Source organism: Leptodactylus fuscus, chromosome 5 (assembly GCF_031893055.1).
Source record: "Leptodactylus fuscus isolate aLepFus1 chromosome 5, aLepFus1.hap2, whole genome shotgun sequence".
NCBI classification, from domain to species: Eukaryota; Metazoa; Chordata; class Amphibia; order Anura; family Leptodactylidae; genus Leptodactylus; species Leptodactylus fuscus.
Window position 1 is genome coordinate 100238252 of NC_134269.1, and position 16974 is coordinate 100255225.

Sequence of the window (16974 nt, forward strand, 5' to 3'; positions counted from 1 at the left end):
GTCACAAATTTAAGAGAGGAGGTAAAATAGATGGAGACAATCGTTGATCTAAAATATGGAAAATACTGGACTACTTTGTATAGACTCTATGAACAGATCTAAATTATAAAGGGTTGTCCCATTATTAAATAGTATATTGCTTTGCTTTCTTTGGAGTAATCCCTTCTTTCTTTAGTATGGTTTATATTGTATTATATTACTTCCTTGTTGTTATCCATTGAGGTCAACATTTGCTTAACATCACCAGACATGACTGAATCCCATAGGAGATCTGTTTCGCACAGACGTATTCAGTCTGTGAGCTATGGACCATATGCTGGCTCCATTTCCCAGAATAAATATTGCCCACCAAACCAGTCTGACTGCATCATGCATATCTTGTATGGGATAAAAATAATTAAACACCTATCAATCCTCCAAGTATGACTGTATTGGAAAAGGACTGTAAATTTGGCTTTTAGAGACAAGTTAATAAAGTGCTTGGTACAAATGTATTGACAGTTTGAGTAGGACAAAGGCTTGTAATTTGTGATGAGTGCTGAATAACCAGCTAGAAAGCTATTATGAGGGACCTTTACAGGAACCTCAGTTCTAAGAAGGGATTTCCTGGAAAACAAGATGACTGACCACCTGCTTCTTAGTGCCACCCATTGCTTTGTTTCATCTTCTTAACAGTCTGCGTCACTGGCAGCAAAGGGATTTTTAAAAATATTTGCTATTCTATAGCCGGCTATAAATTAAGCATGCAATTGGTGATATATTGCGGGATGTGGTCTGAGTTGTTTCCTGTAGGCAATGAAACACATGGACACAAGGAATGCATACAATGAGCTAGGCTAGGTGCACACCGTGCTCAAGGATTGTGTTCACTGGGACCATTAAAAACAGGCTGTCATGGGCAAACATGGCATACATTCTTGGTATTCTTCAATACAGTTATATAGATCCAAATGAATGCTAAAATGCACTCTTTTATAATTTTCTTAGCTGCTAAAGTTTAGGGGCCTACCAGCCTAAAACATATACACCAGACATGTAAGTACACAACACAGACAAGATCTGAAACAACCTTATTTTTTGTCAACATGTCACATTAACCTAACCCAATAACACATTTTCCCAGTAACTAAGCTATTACCAGACTAACATTGGTGAGTGTATACTAGTTATCTGCCGCAAACCTTCTTCCTGTGTGAAACAATATGACAATTAGGAATACACATTGCCCAGCGGCTTAACCTCTAGTCACTGTCTGCATGGATCTGATGGACACTTCACTATGAGTCAGCCACATTCTGCAGGTGACATATAACCTCTGGAATTAGGATGAAGGGTGAACATCCTGGATAATGTTTATTTATTGAAAGAAAATGGACAATAAATAATTATTCATTGGGGTTTGTATGGAAACATAGCCTTTGGAGTGGTGTTCCTGGTACAGCAACCAATCACTATGTAAGGTGAAGCACTTGTATATACTACTTAACATACTTTGATGCATTCCTTTGGCCTGAGACATGGATATACATGTTGACTCATCAAGGTGGATTTTTATATTATGATTAATGTATCATATTGTACATATTTACATAGGGCATATTAGTTACAATATATTGATTGCTAGTTTCTATTATAAAACATATTATATATTTATATATATTATCTATCAAAATGTTTCAAAGTACAAAAAATGATAATTGATTCAAATAAAAAGTGTCTTAATTAATATTACACAAGTGAATGTGCTAATATTCTTCTATCAGGAAATAATTGGAACAACACTTTTTACTAATTTGTAAGAAGAGTATTCTTAATAGACAGTTTATTAAGCAGGCATATTTACATGGAAATCTGAATACATCTGGATAATGAAACCTGAATAAATGAATAATGCTTGCCGAAAGGGAATTCATAACTGATTCAAATATTCTTCATATTTTAGACTTTTGCTTTCATTATGATAACTATGTCAACATGGAGATCCTGGTATCTGAGAGAATCCCAAATGACTAGAATAATTACAATTTTTTTTTTTCAAAAACTACATGAAACCTTTGGTGTAATTTTTGTTGGTCCAAAATAAAGCAAAACACCTATCATGATATTTTTATCCTTCTCATGGATTTTGAACTGTAAACTAATAAAAAGCATTCAGAATTTTACTCTTCCTTTGGTATAGAAATTCTAGTTTAAAATACAGACTAAGGCTAAGGGCCCATGGGACGTCCCACAGCAATAAAGCGCTGCGGGAAAAACCGCAGCGGCAACGCATCACAGTTCTTCCCACAGTGCTTTAAGCAGAAAGTTCATGGAGTTTTCCTCCGCGGATTTTCTGTTACAATTATACTTATGGGGAAACTGCCAGCATTTCAGTAGGTATAGTTGACATGCTACAATATCCAAAACTGTGCCGGTTTTGGAAATTGAGGCGTGTTCGCATGGTGGTTTTTACTGCAACCTAGGCATAAGATTCGCTAGAATCCCATCCACTTTGCCTGTACTGTAAAACACCGCAATTTTTCACAACATTTCCGCCGCATGGGGCCCCGGCCTAAAGTACATACATGTGAGAGTGACCTTAGGTTCAATTCACACAATCTTTACATCCATAATCAAAAAACAGGGATATACTGTTTATGGATAAAAGTATTATGGTATACCTCATAGTCATTCAATTTAGGTGTTTCATTCAGTCCCATGACCATGTTGTCTAAAATTCAGCACCTAGCCATACAGACTGCCTCTACAAACATTTGTGAAAAAAATGGGTCCTTCTAAAGAACTCAATGAATTGAAGCACAGTATTACAAAAGAATACCGTCATACTAATAGGATGCCACCATTGCAATAAGTCAGTTTCTGCAATTTCTTCTCCCCTATATATTCTGCAAACAACTATAAGAGGTATTATTGAAAGCATTTACAAACCCCAACAACTCAGACCCATTGTAGCAGACCGTGTAGAGTTACAGAGTGAGGTTGCTGACTGCTGAGGAGCAGGATAGTGCATAAAATTGAGTTTGGTGAATAACAGGAGAATGTTGTTTCCCTGACTGCATTGTGTTGACTATTATATTTGATGGATAGATAATGCTATGGAGTTGACTTGTAGCCTAAGACCTATAGTTCCAGTGAAATCTTAATGTTTCAGCATACTAAGACATTTGGACAATTTTATGTTTCCAACTTTGTAAGAACAGTATGAGGAAGGCCCTCTACTCTTCTAGCATTATTGTGCCCAAGTGCCCAAAGCAAAGCCCGTAAAGATATGGCTGGGTGAATTTGGTGTGGAACAACAAGACTGGTCCACACAGCACTGACCTCAACCCCATTGAACGCTTTTAGAATGAAACAGAGCAGAGATTGCAATCTCGTCCAACATCAGAGCCTTACTTGCCACACTTTACCGTGACATTTTCCTGCTTCTATTAACCATATCTTCTGATTGGTTTCATTTATGTCTGTCACTTGTATTTGACATTTCCTTTTTTCTATACTTTTAGATGTCACTGTAGGTGGAAGAACCTTGTCATATTCCAATAAAAGCCAAAATGAGCTGTCACCTGTAGAACCAGCTTTGACATGCCCACCAATAGCAAGGTGCAGGGGCGGATCCAGGGCCGGGCGAGCCGGGCAACCGCCCGGGGCCCCGTGCTTAGCGGGGCCCCGCGGCGCGGCCGGGACCTAACAAAATGGTCCCGGTCGGCATGTCCCGATTCCAACTGAGCTCAGCGTTAAAGCAGGAGCTGACAGCTCCTGCTTTAAACGCCTATGTATTCGGCTCATCGGCGGTAGGACGCCGATGAGCTGAATACATAGGCATTTAAAGCAGGAGCTGTCACAGCTCAGCTCCTGCTTTAACGCTGAGCTCCGGCATTTGTAGCCGCGATGTGATGACGTCATCACATCGCGGCTACAATATGTGTATGAGGGAGAGAGAGGAGAGAGCTGCGGGGGAACGAGGAATGGTGAGTGTGTGTGAGAACAGCATGACACTGGGGCAGATGGAGGGGGGAGAACGGCATGACACTGGGGCAGATGGAGGGGGGAGAACAGCATGACACTGGGGCAGATGGAGGGGGAGAACGGCATGACACTGGGGCAGATGGAGGGAGAGAACGGCATGACACTGGGGCAGATGGAGGGGGAGAACGGCATGACACTGGGGCAGATGGAGGGGGGAGAACAGCATGACACTGGGGCAGATGGAGGGGGAGAACGGCATGACACTGGGGCAGATGGAGGGAGAGAACGGAATGACACTGGGGCAGATGGAGGGGGAGAACGGCATGACACTGGGGCAGATGAAGAGGGGGAGAGAACAGCATGACACTGGGGCAGATGAAGAGGGGGAGAGAACAGCATGACACTGGGGCAGATGAAGAGGGGGAGAGAACAGCATGACACTGGGGCAGATGGAGGGGGAGAACGGCATGACACGGGGCAGATGAAGGGGGGGAACAGCATGACACTGGGGCAGATGGAGGGAGAGAGAACAGCATGACACTGGGGCAGATGAAGGGGGGGAGAACAGCATGACACTGGGGCAGATGGAGGGGGAGAATGGCATGACACTGGGGAAGATGAAGGGGGGGAGAACAGCATGACACTGGGGCAGATGGAGGGGGAGAACGGCATGGCACTGGGACAGATAGAGGGGGAGAGAACAGCATGACACTGGGGCAGATGGAGGGGGGAGAACGGCATGACACTGGGGCAGATGGAGGGGGGAGAACGGCATGACACTGGGGCAGATGGAGGGGGGAGAACAGCATGACACTGGGGCAGATGGAGGGGGGAGAACAGCATGACACTGGGGCAGATGAAGGGGGGAGAATGGCATGACACTGGGGCAGATGAAGAGTGGGAGAACAGCATGACACTGGGGCAAATGAAGGGGGAGAGAACAGCATGACACTGGGGCAGATGAAGGGGGGAGAATGGCATGACACTGGGGCAGATGAAGGGGGGAACGGCATGACACTGGAGCAAATGAAGGGGGGGAGAATGGCATGACACTGGGGCAGATGAAGGGGGGAGAATGGCATGACACTGGGGCAGATGAAGGGGGGGATGGCATGACATTGGGGCAGATGAAGGGGGGAGAACGGCATGACACTGGGGCAGATGAAGGGGGAGAACGGCATGACACTGGGGCACATGAAGGGGGGGAAATGAAACTGTGGGCAGATAAAGGAGGAGAATGGCATGAAACTGGGGACAGAGATAGAGGGGGGACATGAAACTAGAGGTAGATGAAGGGTGTATATGAAAATGGGGGGGAGATATAATTTACGGGTGACTGTAGGAGGAATCACATGAAAATTGAATGAGAATGGGTGGAGTCAACATAAAAGTGGGTGGGGCCTAATTTGCTGTGGCGCGCGTGCGCCGCACGTTTTGTTCCCTCTTTCTAGTCTTCAACAGTTGGGAAGTACAGGTTAGAAGTGCGAGACCCCCAGTAAGTAGGGCCCCGCCAAAGTCAATTGCCCAGGGCCCCGCAAAACCTGGATCCGCCACTGGCAAGGTGGCCCCGCATTCTAGGTGACATGTAAATGCTTCATGTTTAACTTTTTATATGGCAACTTGGCAAGGTTATCCATGCTTCAATAACTGATGGGACCCTCACATTCAACCACAAATAATGTTGTGTGCCTTATTTCTTCACTGTTATTTGAGCCTGCCAGCCTTTTACTAAACATCTTAGTCCCAGCAGTCTACAAGCAACTGTACCTGTAATGTATGTAATGTTGCCCATATAGTGCATATACAGCAGCATCCATGGATGTCTATGGGGAAGATGCATGTCAAAATTGTCTTCCTTGACTTTCCCAAACAGGACACCACAAAATATATAGGTCAGGGAATACTATATTTTTGAAAACAAATGGCAGATACTACAGAATATAATGGTATATATTTGCACAATGTGTGGTTGAATCTGTCAGTCTATATATTCAATAATTTCCTACATCTTAAAACATCATCTTGTGTTCTGTTTTCTTCTTAATTTAATGGCAATATTTGTACATGTTCAGTGTCTGGCTATAAGAGACAGAATAACTTTTTTTTATTTGAATACTGAGCCTTTACTAGACACCGGTAAAGAAGGAGATGGATGAACTGTAGATCATAGATTAAATAATATCATGCGTGTCAATCAGCTGTAGGGGCAGGGCAGCCGATAGGGCAGTACTACCGCTACTGGCGTCAGGGGCCCAGCCAAATTGAAAAATTGGGGGGGGCCCGGCCCCTGGCGCCAGCAGTCCAAGGGCTGGATTGGGGGACAGGGACCGATCGGGGCCCTGACATTTCGATCGGGCCCCCTGCAGTGCCCACTGCCCAGGCCCCAGGTCAGAGGAGGTTGTTTAAGCCAGTGATTTTCAACCAGTGTGCCGGGTGTGCCGCGGGGAAAGTTCCCCAAACGCGTGCCAAGATTGGCACGGGAGACCTACTGTACATTGCAGGCACAGCAGCCAGTCCCCGTGTACTTGTAAATGTAGACGGAGCGTCCTTACACTGCTCTGCTAGAGCTCAGGTGTAGGACACGCCCCCTTCTCTCCCTGTCCACCAATCAGAGATGAGCCTCTCACTGCACAGGATAAGGGACCTGCTGCTACACGTGAGGAGCTCCTGCCGTCTGCAGCCCAGAATAGGAGAGGAGAGGAAGCTGAACAAAGTGAAAGTAAAAGAAAACACCAGGTTAGTAACTATTCTTATTAATGTCAGGCATTTGGGGTTATTAATTTAGTTTTAGTAACTCCATGTGCCTCACATTAATAGCAATTAACCCCATCATGTCCCTCATATTAACCCCTGTGGCTCACATAAGAGTTAATAACATGTGTGACATATGGGGGTACTATATAATAAAGATATTTACTTAATTATTACCTCCATATGTCTCACATATCAGTGTCCCTTATGTAAAGCACACAGGGGGTTAATGTGAGGGACATGATGGGGTTCACTGCTATTAATATGAGGCACATTGAGTTGTAACCTGTAATATACATGACCAGACTTTTTATACACAACTGTGGATAAAAGTACAGACCTATACATTTCTAAGGACCCATATATACAGCCATTCTTTTTGTGGCTGTGTATCTGGGCCAAATTGAAGAGCTGAAAATTATAGAGCAGGTCCTATATCTGTCCTATACATTCCCTATATCTGTCCTATACATCACCTATATCTGTCCTATACCTACCCTGTATCTGTCCTATATATACCCTATATCTGTGCATTTGTGGCCCTGTCAATTAATTTTTAATGTTTATATCAGTGAAAACCACATGCGTGCCACTTGTATGCAGGAGGCGTAAGGCTGAGGCCCCACGTTGCATAAACGCAGCGTTTTTGTTGCAGATTTTGCTGCAGTTTATTTCAACCAAAGATTCAACCATTTAGAATCTATATTATTAACTATATGTATAATATGTACTGTTTTAGTGTCATTTTGTGCCATTTTGGTTGGTGGTGTGCCCCGGGATTTTTGAAGTGTAAAAAGTGTGCCGCAGCTCAAAAAAGGTTGAAAATCACTGGTTTAAGCCGCCGCCCGCCGCTACGCTACATAAAAATGGCCGGCTGTAGCGCAGCGGCGGGAGAATGTCCCGGACCTTGGGCCCGCCCCCTGTAGCATAGCAACGTTTTAGCCAATCCAGCCGCAGCTCTTTTCCTGATGCCCTGACGCTGAGCGCGGCGGCTGCATTTTGGAGCGGAGGCCAGACCTGCAAAGGTAAGTGCCAATTTTACAAACAAACCCCAAAAAAACTGATTTTATTGCCCCCAAATCTTTCAATTACTTCAACTCCCAGCAGCTCCAGATGCCCTGGAGCTGCTGGGAGTTGTAGTGCACCCACCCTATAGATAATGTCCCACACTATTGTTATGCTGGTGCCCTTTTCTAGGGCTCCAGCATAACAATATCCAAGTTGCAGAAACCACTCAGGACTTATATGCCTGTCACTTTGAAAATGGCTGACACCTGGCAGACCTCATTATGTTAATGAGGTCTGCCACTGTCTGGGTGTAACCGCCATTTTGGCAGCCCACCTCTCCGTCATTCTGGTCCCATTGTGGACCTGTATGACGGAGAGCTTGCCGCTGTTGTGAACCTAGCATTAGGCTATGGCTGCACTATAACTTCCGTCATGCAACCAAAGATGTGTCGCCCTGTGATTCTTTCACTCATGTTAGTGAATGGAGTTGCAACCTCAGGAACCCAATGCGACTCCATTTACTAATGTGAAAGAGTCCCAAAGCGACACTGGTTGCATGACGGAAGAAGTAGTGTAGCCATAGCCTTATGCTACGTTCACAACAGCGGCAATCCCTCCGTCATACAGGTTTTTTTTTTTTTTATCTTTCAGGTTATGATGGATCGCTTGGATTACATCGGATTCGTTGGACTCCATCGATGATCTTTTTTTTTTTTTTTTTAATAAAATGGTCAACGAGGGTTTTCTGATGGAGTTTTTATTTCAGTAAAAAAAATTTCTCTCATGTCTCTTGATTTTTTTTTTTTAAATACTTTCTTACCCCCTTAGTAATGGCGACTGTCTGATAGACAGCATCCATTACTAAGGTGTGGCTTAGTGTTAGCTGGTGAATATTCTAGCACTAACCCTCCAATTATTACCCCGGTACCCAACACCATCAGGGGTGCCGGGAAGAGCTGGGTATCGTCCAATACCCAGCTGTCTAAAGAGACTGCTGGGGATTGGGGTGGTCGCAGGCTGGTATTATAAGGCTGGGAAGGGCCAAAAACCATGGTCCTTACCACCCTTGTAATGTCAGGCTGCTGCTGCTTGTTATATCTGGCTGGTTATGAAAAATTGGGGGGACCCTATGTCATTTTTTTTTTCTAATTATGAAGCAACATAGGGTCCCCCCAATATTTCTGAGCCAGACAGGTATAACAAGCAGTATCCTGACATTACAAGGGTGGAAAGGGCATGGTTTTTGGCCTTTCTCAGCCTTATAATACCAGCCTGTTGTTTTCGGCCTTTTCCAGCCTAAGGGTCAGTGCACACTGAGTTTTTTGGTGCTCATTTTGAGTTCTATTGGGAGGCTTTTTTTTGGAGGCTGATTTTGAGGCGGATTTAGCGTCAAAATCAGCACCAAAAAATTCAGTGTGCACTGACTCTAATAATTCCAGCCTGCGACTGCCCCAATCCTCAGCAGTCTCTATTAAACAGCCGGGTATTGGATGATAACCAATTCTCCTCAGCATTAGGTAGCGGGGTAATAATTGGAGGGTTAATGCTATAATATTCACCACTAATGCTAAGCCACACCTTAGTAATGGATGCTGTCTACCAGTCGCCATTACTAAGGGGTAAGAAAGTATTTATAAAAACTCGAGACATGAAAGAAATTTGTTTTTATTGAAATAGACAAATCGTTGACCATTTTATTAAAGAATTTAAAAAATAAAATAAAAATGATGATCATCGATGGAATCCAACATAATCCAATGGATCATCATAAACCTGAAAGAGAAAAAACACAGCATAATAAAAAAAAAAAAATACTCATGTTACGTCCTCACCCGTTCGAACTCCTGCACCATTCTCTTGCTGCATTGTACAGTGCAGGAGGCCTGTCTGCTTATGATTACCTGCTCCCGGTCTCTTGTTATTTTGTTGTTATTGTTAGGGTGCATTCACACAGAGGAAAATACCGGTGAATTTGGTGTGGAATCTGCGTTAGATTCAGCGGTGAAAAAAAAAAGCCTCCCATTGACTTCACTGGGTTGCTTTGCAGAAAAAGGAACCCATTGAAGTCAATGGGAGGCTTTTTTTTCAGCGCTGAATCTGTCATGGATTCCACACCAAATTCAGCGCCATTTTCCTCCATGTGAATGCACCCTTAGGGGTGTTTGTGTTGTGTTTGAAAGCTTATCTACCAATCAAGCCTGAGACGGGTTCTGGGCTTCATTAAGTAGCCATCAGGCCACAAATGTCAAACAAGTGTACCTTGTTGTAGTGGCAGGTTTTAAAAAAATTTTTGTGAAAGGTAAATTTAATACATAATTGTTATGTCGCAAAATGAAGTAGTCTTAAAATGGGGGGGGGGGGCCCAGACACTTAGGCTGTATGGGGCCCCAAAATTCCTGATGGCGGCCCTGTGTAGGGGTATGGACTCATGGGACTGGGATGTAATATTACCAGCTTACAAATTACTGGTGCGGTCCCATGTGGAATATGCAGTTCAGTCCAGGGCACCAGTTCATAGAACAGATCTCCTAGAGTCGGAAAAGGTACTTGGAGGCACATAAAACTGATAAGAAGCATGGAGAACCTCAGTTAGGAGGAGAGGTTAACAGAATGAAATGCTTTTAGTCTTCAGAAGAGACATTTAAGGGAAGATAAATCTGTATAAACATATAAGAGGAATGAAATGACAATTGATGAAATTAATGAATGAATTAATGAATGAGATTAAAATGACAAGTATTTTTATTTTTGATATAACATTACTGTCTGAGATGATTTCTGTGTTGCAGGACAGCATTGCTTCCAATGTTCACCGAGCACAGTCTATTGAAAATATTGATGGAAAAAATATTTCAATTAACATTCAGAAAAACTTTAAATGTGGAATTCAATAAGTCCTACTAACTGAATCACAAAACCACAAATTCTCCCTATGAGTTGACATTTTTCATTCTGTGGCCAGTTTAATCTGGTTACTTTCATGTCTTTGGCAATGAAGTCATCACAGTATGTCATCTAAGAAAAGGAATGAGAGATTTATCCATGTGTCTGAAATGTTTCATTCATATACCTTTATACTGATGGAAAATTTCAATCACATATTCTGAAATTTAATATTTTGTATTTCTGTTATTTCTATTTGCAAAGTTTCTCCTTATCAACATTCTGAGTAGTAATTGTTAAGGAGAGCATGTACACACATTATTGAATATCAGAGATGGGCGAACCTCCCAAGATTCGTTTCAATACAGGTTCGGGTGGTCCAGTCCCAAGAATCATTTCGGATCAAAACAATTCAGAATAAATCATACATAAAATGGTATAAAACACAATGTGTAACACTGTCAGGGCTCCTAGGAATCTATCTATTCAATTTGTAACTCTCTAAGGCAAACACAGCAAAAGTTATGTCAAAGTGAGTGACATATATGTCTATGGGGAAAATGGAAGGTAAGCAGGGGATACAAACTCCTAGTTTAACCACACACTGAGCTGACACTCGTTTTTACACATTTTAACATTTAAAATGCTCCAAAAATTATCCTTTTGGAGGGAAAAAGGTGCTTGCCCTTAGTTTGTTAGACACACATTGCGGTTATACTGTAAAAAGCAATGGTATTATTGAAATATGTGCCCGTTTTGATGGCTTGGGAGTGCTACAGGGGCTTATTGTTATTTGGGAGACAAATTTGTGGCTGTAAGCCCCTTGAAAAGTGATGAAGAATTGGCTTAAAAAAAAAAAAAAAAACAAGCCACCAAACATGCCGTGATGGAAGCAGATGTGAAATCAAACTTGTTTTCATCTTTTTTATTCTAACAGTACTGTGGTACCAGCCGTATGCTATAGTGGAATGTGATGATGTACAGGGCTACAATCCATGTCTGGATAAGTGGTGGCAGTGGTGGCAGCGCGGCACGGACTTATATGATGGATCAGGTGGGAGGACATGTGTGTCTGAGTGGTGGGAGAGGTGGTAGGCAGTAAGAAGCTGTGGCAAACACATAAGGCAGTGCAGCCAGGCATAATATAATGGAGCAAGTCGCTCAATATGTCTTCCTAAGTGGTGGTAACTGTGACAACATGTGTGACAGTGCAGCAGGGCATAATATGATGGGCCAGGCCACAGGACATGTCTGTGTGGTAGCAGAGTAGCAGCCAGAATCATCTTCAGTACAGTAAATGGAAAATGATGATAAAAGGAGACTTCACATCACTATTTGGAGGCATCAGCCAGAGGTTTTGTAAATCCTCAAGGATCAATGCCCGATTCATTTTGAAAAGTCATTTTTTCCTTGGTATCTGTGCAAAGTTTTGTCCTTTTAGTTGTTATAACGCCACTGGCAGAACTAAACACCTTCTCGGCTATAACACTTGAGGCTGACAAGATAAAACTCCCAAGGCAAACTGGGCAGCTCCTTCCACTGCTCTAACTTCAAGACATTTCCTTTAGCTAATTTAATACATCATTGTTGAAATAGGCTATGTAACAAATTCTGGGACTGAATTTATTGGTTAGTGTTTGATTGTCATGTAACTCATAGCTGAATACAAATCCATAAATCATAGATACTTGAAGGCTAACTTCCAGATAAAGGTAGGTTTTGTGATGTGGCTTTTGACTACTTGCTTTTCACACATCTGCGTTAAATATTATACATTTTTAAAGTGACTTCATCATCTAACGCATTGTAATCTCAGTGTGAACAGTATGACTTATGTATAGTTACTTTGTTGTGAATCAGTATTTGACCCTTATATATGTAGCTACTTATTTCATGTGAACTAGAATAACACAGTTTTGGAATTGTTACTTTAACAAATTTTGCACATAATTATTATCAATCCAAACACATATAAGGAATATTATGTAAATAGTGAAGATGCATTTAAAACAAATTGGATACTGTTATTTAGGGGGGAGAAGCGAAAGAACATTTGGGCTGAAACCCCACGTTGCCCAAATAAATCACTGAAGCAAAAAACGTACCTGCAACTAATTATTTTTCCAACCCATCCTGCAACTAACTGTCTTGTAAACCGCAAGCCACATCAGACCTGCAGTGTACAAGACACCAAGACCAGACAACACGTTTTCTCTCAGCACAGGCCGGTGCGATAGCATCAGAGTTGGGGAGAGTTGGATTAAGCAAGCAGCAGAGTTTGGGGATCGAGTGTATTTAATGGAAGGCTGTGGAAACCTGGTCCATAAGACCAATCCATAAGACCAGCCTTTTAGAACCTGATCACCTCTTTGAAACACATAGAAACATCAGGGCACATTAGGTTTGAGGGTCTTTGCTGTAGGGCACTCCTGCCAGGAATTTTGGGCGAGGAGACAAGGCAGGCCGCCACAGTTTGTGACCCGGTCCCAGCCTCAACTACATTCAGCCAGTGTGCCGTGATTGAGATGTAGTGTCCCTGGCTGCATGCACTTGTCCACGCGTCGGTGGTCAAGTGGAACTTTGTACAAAGCGCAGGGACACGTGCTGGTGCAAGGCTCAACTCACCCAAAGGGCAAAAAACTCTGCTGGTGCAAGGCTGAAGTAACTTAAAGGGCCTAAAACTCTGCTGGTAAAAGGCTGAAGTAACTTAAAGGGCCTAAAACTCTGCTGGTAAAAGGCTGAAGTCACCTCAAGGGCCTCAATCTCTGCTGGTAGCTCAGCTTAAGGGCCTGTAACTTAATTTGGAAGGGCTCACGTTAAGGGTCAGAAAAGTGAATTTTGGAAGGTCTTACCACATCACACACACACATCCACAATGACAGTTCAGGGTGGGTACTGTTGGATTTCCCATTGCCTATTCCATCTGTGGTTGTCATGGGCAACGTGATTTAAAGGGGTGCTTGTTAATGTTTCTTTAGCTTAAATTTGAGTTCCTGTCCATCCAATTGGGGAAGAAAGAAGGTTTCCAGGTATTTTGCCACTTTGATAGAGGTTTTTTTGAGTGTAGAAAGTGTGTAGTTGAAAGGCTGTGATGATGGGGTAAAACTTGACTAGGGCTTGTTAGATGCCCCCAGGCATGCTTGCCCTGCTGACCCAGTTGCATTGCAGAGGTGTTCGCTTCATTTCCTGGTGACCCTCCTGAGTCAAATGGAGGGTTCCCCTTAAACGAAGCATTTTCTCCCATAGACTATAATAGGCTTCGATATTCGTTAGAATAGTTGAATATTGAGTGGCTATTCGAAACGAATATTGAATATTTTACTGTTCGCTCATCTCTAATTATGACTAAAAATTAAAACTGCAAAGAGCTAAAGATATGATATGTATAAAAATGCCTACATGCAGCAAATAGCACAGTCATCTCTTGCAAAAACTGCAAAAAAGCTTTTGACTTCTTCACATAGACAGTGCACTATTTACACAATGATTATACAAGTCAAAGTAGCTGAAGCCAATAAGTGTCTATTTCTCTATGGTACTTTTCCAGGGCAAAGCTTCTAAGTAGTGACCTTTTTGACCTTAAGACGTGTTACATGTGAGTCTCGCACCAGACACCTGGCAGACTAAGCCCTTCCGAGAAACCAAAATGACTGAAGTCTGTTTGCCCAGAGGTGATGTAAGAACTTTTAATAAAACCAGTCAGGGTTACCAAAATGAGAATTAAAGACTCTATTTATTTTTTTAGCTAAGCAGCCGGTTCTCTAGACTGATACATTATAGGAAGCTATCAGCGAGAGTGCAGCTGCTGAAGAATTTAGCTCTTAGAGCGTTGCTTAAACTGAATATAACTGTATCATCTTATTAGTTCCAAGGAAGACTAAATACAAAGGAGTTTACATTAAAGATCAAGATAAGCTATGAATAGGTAACAAGCCTTATTAAATATGTATCTGAAGGAACTGAAAAGGATTAGACAAAAGTGGAGATGCAGAGGAAATTGCAAAATAAAAACAAAAAACAGGAGCCAAACTAGATGGATAAAGATGCTGAGTCATGAGTTCCAAGCTATTATCCAAGAGGAGATGATCTAGTTTGTGGGATTCGCTGAGTCATAGATCAGGAAATTTCACTTTTTCTCCAACTAAGGAAATTAATTTCTTACATTCAAGACATTGGATGATTACAAATGATCAATCTTTATAAAGGTTGTCTGAGATTAGGAAATAGCATTGTCTTCATGCATAGTCTGCATCTGCCATATTAGCTGAACTCCAGCTGCAATACCTGACACACCTCAAGAACAAAAAGTGGCCTCATGAGTGAAAAAAGGATCCACTTTTATAATCTTGGAGAAACTATCCAAGTCCTGATTGTCTTAAATATGTTAAATATAGTTCGGTGAAATATTAAAAGTGGAAACAAACATGAATATAGAACACAACTAATTGAGGTAATTGAGGAGGTTGCCGAAAACCTTCAATACGTGTAGTGTAAATTACAACACTGGAAAAATGACAAATAAAAGGATGTCATTCTTCCCCAAGTGTAATAAGCGAGTAACTGCTTGCACCAGGATGGTGGCAATATGTGACAAGGAGTTCACAGGTACACTAACAGTCAGGGTCTGGTAACTGAAAGCTGAGAGGAAGTTTACTCAATTTGCAACTGTTTAACCTCTTTGGTGCCACATGTCATACCAAATGTACCTAATTAGTGGTTAAGGAAGTGAGAGGGTTCCCTCTATCATGCCATGAGCCTTCCATGATGCAGTTGCAGTGTACTGGTGTTTGCTATGACACCTCTAAGCCTGAAATTGGCCTCTGGACGTGTCAACTACATAAACCAAGTAGGCCAGGCCTGAAACAAAGCCTAATACTGTAAAATTTCAAAATTAAATAGAACATAGAACCTTTTTGACCCTTATGTAAGAAAAACTCTGCAGCAGAGTAGCATCCAACTTTAAAGACCCAATATCCACCGTAATAGTCAGCAGATGTCAGGATAGGGTTAAAAGCCCCCTTCCTTCTTCCTTTTCCTTTCTTCCTCCCTTCTCCCTTCTTTGTCCCCTTTCTCTTCTTTCTTTCTCCCTATTCTCTTCCTTCTTTCTCCCTTCTCTTTTCTTTCTTCTTTCTCCTTCCTATGGCACTTAATTTTCTTTTCCGGTACAGCTCTTGCACGGCCAAATCATAAGAGCCCTCCAATATCCATGACATCAGGAAGTTTGGAGAAGGATCCTAGGGCTGTCACAGGTAAGTAACTAATGAATGCAGTGTAGAGAAGAACTTCTTGTATTTGCAGTGCCAAAATATAAATTTTATTGGTAAAGCCAGTTACACTTAATACACTTAATAAGACGGGTTGGGACCCTAACTTCACTATTTGAATATCTACTGTATCCCTAGACGAAGTACCTAATGAATGCAGGTTCAAGCTCCCTAGGTAGACAAATAAAATAGTAAAAAAAAAAAATTAAAAAAAGTATATTAAAAAAAAGTTCAAATCACCCCTCCTTTGCCTAGATCTCCTATAAAAGTAAATAATCCAAACCAAACATAAACAAAGTAGGCATCCCCACATCTGAAAATGACCAAATGCATAAAAGCACTTTTTTCAGTGAACGCCATAGCAGGGAAAAAATCAAGTGCATAAGGCCCATTAAAAAAAAGATGCCCTGTGCAGCACCATACACAGAAATTTAAAAAATTACAGGTGTTTTCCAAGTTTTATTATTTTTTAAATGTGTTAAAACATAACAAAAAACATATAATTTTGGTATCACCATAATTGTAACAACCTACAGAAAATAGAAAAGTTATTTTAAGCACACAGTAAATTCTATTCAATCAAAACCGATAAGAAAGTGGTACATATGCAGTTTTTCTGTAATTTCACCCCATTCTGATTTTTTTTCCAGCTTCCCAGCACATTGTACATAGTACCACTCCAAAGTAAAATTTGTCCAGCAAAAATTAGAACCCCATGCAGTTCTGTTAATGGAAAAATAAAAGTTATGGCTTTCGGAAAGCAGTAAGTAAAAAACGAAAATCAAAAATTGGCCGTGGCAGGAAAGGGTTAAAGTAATGCTGGACAGTCATGTATACTTAGTTAAGTGGTCGTTGCTATAATGTGAATTAGAAGAGCAGTTGAATAGGGTCAAACAAGTTATTGAACTGTGTACCAATCCTACAGCAGAGTTAACCTTCACACTTACCATGTTGACAACACTGAGGGTAGATTTCTTTTTCCTTTACCAGTCTTCAATTTAAGTTCACGTATTCATGGAAGGGCCAACTGTGATTCCCTATATTTATACAAGCAAACTAAACATTGTTTATTCTTTTTTACTTTCCTTCTCTCTCTCCACAC